Source organism: Bidens hawaiensis, unplaced genomic scaffold (genome assembly GCF_021521415.1).
Source record: "Bidens hawaiensis isolate Kalapana, Puna unplaced genomic scaffold, B.hawaiensis_p1.1 tig00074753_1, whole genome shotgun sequence".
Classification (NCBI taxonomy): Eukaryota; Viridiplantae; Streptophyta; class Magnoliopsida; order Asterales; family Asteraceae; genus Bidens; species Bidens hawaiensis.
Genome location: NW_027502967.1, coordinates 24,204 through 31,348, shown reverse-complemented (window position 1 = coordinate 31,348; position 7,145 = coordinate 24,204). Strand labels below are relative to the sequence as shown.

At 36.7% G+C, this 7,145-nt stretch overlaps 1 pseudogene; it reads right to left on the bottom strand.

The window, feature by feature from the left end:
- Nucleotides 1-5,615: 5,615 nt before the first annotated feature.
- LOC143606420 (ethylene-responsive transcription factor 3-like) lies at nucleotides 5,616-6,405 on the bottom strand (annotated as a pseudogene).
- Between the last annotated feature and the right edge of the window lie 740 nt (nucleotides 6,406-7,145).

Sequence of the window (7,145 nt, the reverse complement as noted above, 5' to 3'; positions counted from 1 at the left end):
TATTTTATTAATTATTATAACCATTAATTTACTAATTATAATTTCAAAAATAAAAATAATAGGCTTTACTTTTTTTATTATAATTTTTTTGTTAACTAATTAAAATATTTAACCAACTATATTTTTAAACACTAAATGTGGACAAGTGTCGGCTTTACATATCTTATTTTTGGTTAAACAATGTTTTTAAATTTTGCCTTCATAATTTTTATTAGTTCGTCTTTACAATGACCGGAACTTTTTTCGTGATTTAAAAACATCTCATCGTTGCATGATTTATATCCGCGTATCAACGTTTGATAACAAGCTCACCTTTAAAATATTTTTTTTGGATTACTAATTTATGTTTACGAATTTGTGTTGATACCGCTAATACGAACCAATTTGTGTTGGTACCGCTTATACGAACCGAATTTGTGTTAGTTCGCAACAGTAACATGCCGGTCTTTTTGGTTCCACATATGAAAAATAATTTGTTGTATTTTGGCATTGACAGGTTTATTTCTTTTGTTTAGTTTCGATGTCGTAACTTGATATAGACTGACTTTGCATCGACTTTCAGCAAGTTTATGTTTTAACATTTTTACTTATGTTATTTTTTTGTTAGATTTAACGGTCCCGTCGCGAAGCGCGGACCCTAAATTCTAGTTTATATTAATTTGTGATTATTGTGCAGCTACATTCTGCTGATGATTCAAAAAGTAATATTGCTACATTATTGTTTTACAGGAAATCTTTTTTTGTGGTAGAAATAAGTCTAGCAACAGGGTTGGCATATTTTGTTTTGTTTCTTGCAGAACCTGTGTCCCCATGAATGCTTTTGGTTGCATCGATGTTCGCTTTTTTTTTTTGTGTTACAATTAAATCCTATTGTTTAATTTTTTTATGTATATGTAAGGCAATTTCATTTCGGATCCTTTAAAATCTTAGGCTATGCGTAGTGAAGGGGTATTAAAATGGAGCGTTTTGCGTTGTGTGGCGTCCAGTCGGCAAAGGGTAAAAATTTGTTTTTTGGGTGTAATGGTGTAGGGGCTAAAAATAGTAATATATATATATATATATATAGGATGAGTATTATTACAGAACTGTTAAATTATTTAAGACAGAACCATTTAAACCTAACGTTTTTTATAAAAAAAAAATTTTATGTTAATGTTATTTGAGTGTAGTTTCATCATTTTATATATCAATATTATAATTACAATTTTGAAAATTAGTTTTTATACATATCTATATTTTATTTAACACTTATGTAAATTTGGTAGTACATAAATTTTACATGTATGTAAACTTGTAATTAAGATATGTAATCAAATTTTGTATATAAAATATGATAAAACTACTCTTAAATAATGTTAATATATAATAAAAATTTTAAAAATGTTTGATTATTTAGAGTTTCTAACAGTTCTTAACTTTTTTGGAGTTCTTAAATGATAACAACAATAATATTCATTTCTTCCTTTCCAGCTACAAAAACATCCCGCCCCAACCCCTTTTCGCCCCAATATCGGGGCGGGGGGAGGGGGGGGGTTCTCCAAAATTTCGCCTAAATTCGCCTGTTTTGTCGCCCCATTACGTATGGTCTTAGAGCACTCACAACGTATCCGAAACTTTTGGTCTAGATCTATGTGGCATGGTGGTGAAGTTTAAGCAAACAAACTTCCCCATTGTAATGGTGAAGTCCATGAGGAAAGTCTGTAGAGCAGTAGAGGCATACTGGAATCTGAACAAAGTGGTGGGGCCTATACACATAAACATATATATATATACATATATATAGGGGAGGGTTATCTTAAAAATAAGTAGTTTTCTAGGAAGACTAAGAATAAATCATAGTCATTGGATCATGTTAATCAATGGTTGAGATTTAAAATTACCAATAACCAACATAGTTTCCTAGAATTACTCTTTCATTATTATAACCGACGTTTCCTAGAATTGTTCTTTCACTATCATTTGTAATGCCAAATTTCAAAATTTTGTTGGTTCTTACCATTCCTATGAAACTTCTTATTCTTATTTGAACCATTTTCTATATATATATATATATATATTCATTATACATACAAATTTAGTTTTTTTTTTAAATTGGATTTGTGGATAGTTAGTGTTATGAAAAAAAGTAGAGTTTTTGAGAAAAGTTTGGTATATGATGTGATATTGATATGACAGTTTATGGACGTCCAGCGTTGCTAGTGCAATTAGTTAGAAATTTAAAAATAACAAAATAATAAATAAAAACAATGAATCTATTTGCAAAAATCAACTATAAGACTACCCGTAGTGGTTATCCACACGTTTTGAGGCCCAAACGCCAGGGAACATCGCCCCCCTCGGGATTTTGGGGTGATTTTTTAGTACCGCTGTTTTGTACATAACTTTGGTGTGGCACGAGTTTTGAGGGTATTATGAGAGAGAGTTAGAGTGGGGGGAGGCGTTTTGGGGGCATTTTCTCACTACACCCATTTTTTGCAAATGTCTAAAAGCTGACTAGGCGTCACATGGTGCAAAATGCTCGAGCATGCTTAGTTATGAATACGCATGGTCTAAATGGATTGCAATGACATATTACTATATAATATAATTACAAAGTTTGGTGCCGAAAAGTCCCGACCGGGCAACTTTGCGGCACCTAATTGGTCCTTTCAAGTTTGTTTTAGTTTCGGTCCGTAACAAACGTAACGAAAAATAGTCGAACACTTATTGGTTCTTTTTAGTTTTAGTTTCGGTCCGTAACAAACGTAACGAAAATCGACCAAATGTCAATTTTGTTTTGTTTTAGTTTCAGTACCGTAAAAACGTAGCTAAACCCGAACGAATGCCGATTTTGTTTTTTGTTTTAGTTCCGATACCGTAATGAACGTGACAGAAATCAACCGAATTTGCGTAGACTCACCGTCTCAATACCCGAGATTGATAACAATAGGGTTTTACCAACGACCGAGTTTTACCGATTGATGCCACTTCGTCCACCTCAAATTTTATTATTATTTTTGTTTTTATTTTGGATTTATTTCCGGTACAATAACACACGTGACTGAAACTGGCCGATTTCACGTTGACTTACCGCCTCAACCCTTGCAACCGATAATGCTTGGGTTTTACCAACCTGCCCCGACGCAACGCGCTGGGAAAAACTCTAGTTTAACTACAAACGAAGACAGTGGTACTACCTTAGAAAGTTGTTTTAAGTTTGTACCTATCTTTCATTTTAAACAAATAAATAATACAAACTAAAAGTTATCAGAAAAAAGAGGTGTTTGATAATTAGAAGAAAAAGAAAGAAAGTTCTGTCAGTTCAAACCAACAATATATCTAATATCTAATATCTAATTTAATCAAAGTAAATGCACGCGGAATAGACCAAAAAAAAGGTATTTGATAATTAGAAGAAAACAACATTATTAAAAGAGAGACAGTGTGAATTATAGCTAAACCACGCTAAATGTTGTTGCACAAACCCACCCACCAATCAAATTTAGGTCCCAAACCAAACCTTCACTTCCCGGGCTGGTTAGGTTACATTTTGGCCAATTTTGATGGATAATCGTTTTATGCATCATGCCTTAAGCAAAACATACAATTGTTTATGCAATTTTTGCAATTTTGTAAACGTTTCTGTCGACTCATACATATAAAATTCAAGTTTTGGACTAAGTTAATAACCAATTCTAAATATAGAATTGTAAAAACCATATACTTATGCTAGTTAATAATAAGCAACCACACGTTTCTGCAATCACTACAAATCTCTAAACATCCCAGCATCCCACAAGTAAATAAAATTCAAACATTCATGACCTTAGTTTTTATTTTGGTTTTGAATAGTTTGCAACCATTTTACTACGGAAAATCCTTGTATTTTCATTTTACTAGGAAATCTTCAAAACGTTCACTTTACTTTTTGATTTACTTTATGTGTCTGGTTGACTTTAAAAAAAAAAAAGATGTTCACCCAAACATAGAAGGTGTTCCATGAATGACATCGTTGTTTAAATCCATCTAAAACTCGCCACGTGTTCAAATTTGACAAACACCTACAGAAGAAGACGGTGTAACACCCTCAGATGACGTTACACTATCGAAACAAAGCAATCACAAGCAGGTTTGTAAACACATAAGCATATCCGCACGTATATCCAAACATGGCACAAACACCTACATAAGAAGACGGTGTAACACCCTCGGATGATGTTACACTGTCGAAACAATGCAAACACAAGCAGGTTTGTAAATACATAAGCAGATATAGGGTATGTTTGGCAAAACTAGCTAGTAGCTGTAGCTGGAAGCTGGTAGCTGGAAGCTGTAGCTAGTAGCTGTTAGCTGTAGATTTTTAGAAATATTTAGGTTTTTGGTAGATTAGCTGGAGCTTTTAATAAAACTAGCTTCGTGCTCGCGCGGTGCATCGTTTCTAATCCGAAACCTATTTTGACTTGACCTCTTTCGACTCAAAACCATACCAACATGAACCGGACTAAATTAGCCCTTTTTGCGTCGACTCGTTCCGACCCTAATTAGGTCTTACACATGACCCGGGCTTGCCTGACTCGACTTGTTGCCGATCCTAACCAATAATCACATAAAATGTTAATTTTTTAAAGTTAAATAAGTATAACAATATGATAAATAAATTAAAGAGAATAAAATGTTCGTTTTTATGATGCAATTTTTAAAAATAAATATTAACATGTGAAAAAGTTATGGTCTTTTAAAAGGTCATGGGGTAGTTGGTTTTGAATATGGGTTAAATATGTAATTATTATATGAATTAACAAAATGTGATAAAAGTTCAAGTACCAAAATTGTAAAATTTGAAATAGTAAAAGCTTGTAGCTTTTGCTAAACGCTACTACTTTGAGCTTTTAGCTTCAAGCTTTTTCTTCTAATCTAAAAGCTTCAAGCTACTGTAACCAAACAAGATTTTTCAATAAATTTAAGCTTTTTCTTAAAAGCTTGTAGCTTAAAGCTTCTAAAAGCTCTTTGTCAAACATACCCATAAGCAGATCCGCATGTATATCCAAACATGGCAACATGTGATTAGCTCTACTAGCGTCCAACTATCTCATCAGCTCTACTCGTGTTTAAGTGAACATTTGGGAAGAAAAAAGTCTTGACCGAGAAATTTAAGAATCTATATGGACATTTTCAAGATTTTCCTTTTGTGTTCAACCGAAGATGAAACCATTTGAAGACGGTGTCACAACATTGCGTGTTTGTAGGTTCAATTTTCGGGTCTGTTCGCATATAGAAACATGGTGACATGCCGTCGACTCCACTCGTGTTTAGGCGAACATTTTCGGGATTTTCCATTCGTGTTCAATCAGATTCAAAACAAAGATCAAACAAACAAATACAAGAAAAACATTTCATAAGTGTATGACTCTTTATGGAGTAATAAATGTATGCACAAAATTAAAAAAGATTGGCACAAAAGGTAGAAGAAGAAGAAGAAGACCATCAGATCATCATCATCCAAATTGGGGATTTTTTTTTCCTTGATGAATTACACATTACAACTTCATGATTCTCTGTAAAATTACGACCAACGATCCGATCTATACCACAACTTGAAGCAGATTCTAGATCAGATCGCATCAAGACACCTCAAATTACACTAATCTACAAATATCATCATCATCAATCAAATTCATAACAACAGACACATATATCATCAGCATAACATCAGCTTTAAGGCACAACGCCGAGACGTATAACTCATCATTAGGGTTAGAACAAAGTCCATACTCATCAGACACCGGCGGCGGAGGCAGGTTCAGATCAAACGGTAACGGCTTCCGTGACGAAGATGACGTCAGATCCACGTCACAGTAATAATCATCCACCACCGACCTCCGACGAGTCGCAATTACTATGGCAACATCCACCTGAACCGGCTTTAATTTCAATCTATGAACCGGGTTCACAGTCGGCCGTGTGGCGGACTCCACGGTGCTGCTCATGCCGCTCATCGTCGGCACGGGCTTGGCGTGACCGTGACGCCGATCTGACGTCATCATCATATCATCTATCGTTTTGTTTGTTAAAGGAGGAAAATTAGTCTTGGCTTTGGATCCACGGAGGGCACGTGCGGCGGAGTCGTAGGCGCGTGCGGCGTCCTCGGCGGAATCAAACGTACCTAACTAAACACGGGCTTTCTTCCACGGGTCACGGATCTCCGCCGCGAACCGTCCCCAGGGACGCTTACGGACGCCGCGGTACCGGGGCTCTCCCGGCGGCGGTCCGATCGGATCTCCGGCGACGGTCTTGGGTCTTCCGGCTCGTCGCATGACTGGTATCCGGTAGATCTGATGTTTATATTATTATTATTATTATTAGATGGTGAATATGAATATTATTGATTCATATTAGAAACCAATAATAATAATAATAAAATCTATCATTTTGATGATTTTCTTCCGATCCGGATTTGTTTTGTTTGGCTGCTTTAATTTATTTTTTCATTTTGGTTTGGATTTGGATGGATAGTCTCCGGAATTGAAGAGGTAGGTCCCAGCAGAGCTCAGTTGGACCCGCAAGACTCACCTTGAACAGGGACGTCTGCGCAACGACCAACTGCTTCTACAGGACCCACCATGCTCAGAGAAGACCTTACCCGCAGTACGCCAGCTGTACCAGCAGGGAAAGCCTCCCAATGGTGAAGTACCCCGCTTGTTCCCGCAGTTGCGGATACAAGCCATCAGGGAAGGCTACCCGCACTGATAGCAAGGCTACACGCACAAGGCACTATTGCTACTTCAGTAGTCACCTGAAGGAATGAGCAAGGCGGGAATACTCCCGCCCAAATGAGCCAGTCTGTATGCTTCTGGAAAATCTTTTGTACTATACCTACCAAGGTATGGGCAAAACAGACGATCTGACCAGAGCAGCCCATGAACCAATCACAGGGTGACAGCTCACCGACAACAGTACGAGGAGGAGCACCCTCTAGTACTGTTTGTCACTATTAGCCGCTGCCTACTCACCAACCCTTACTATGGGACGTGCGCAGCCTACAGTTGGTGGAACAGTGCATATCCGGCAGTAAAGGAACAGTATACAGCCGACCTTGTCACTGACGGCCGCAGCCTATCCACCAACCAGCATGGCTTGTGCGTAGCCCACTGTTGGTAGAACAGGAA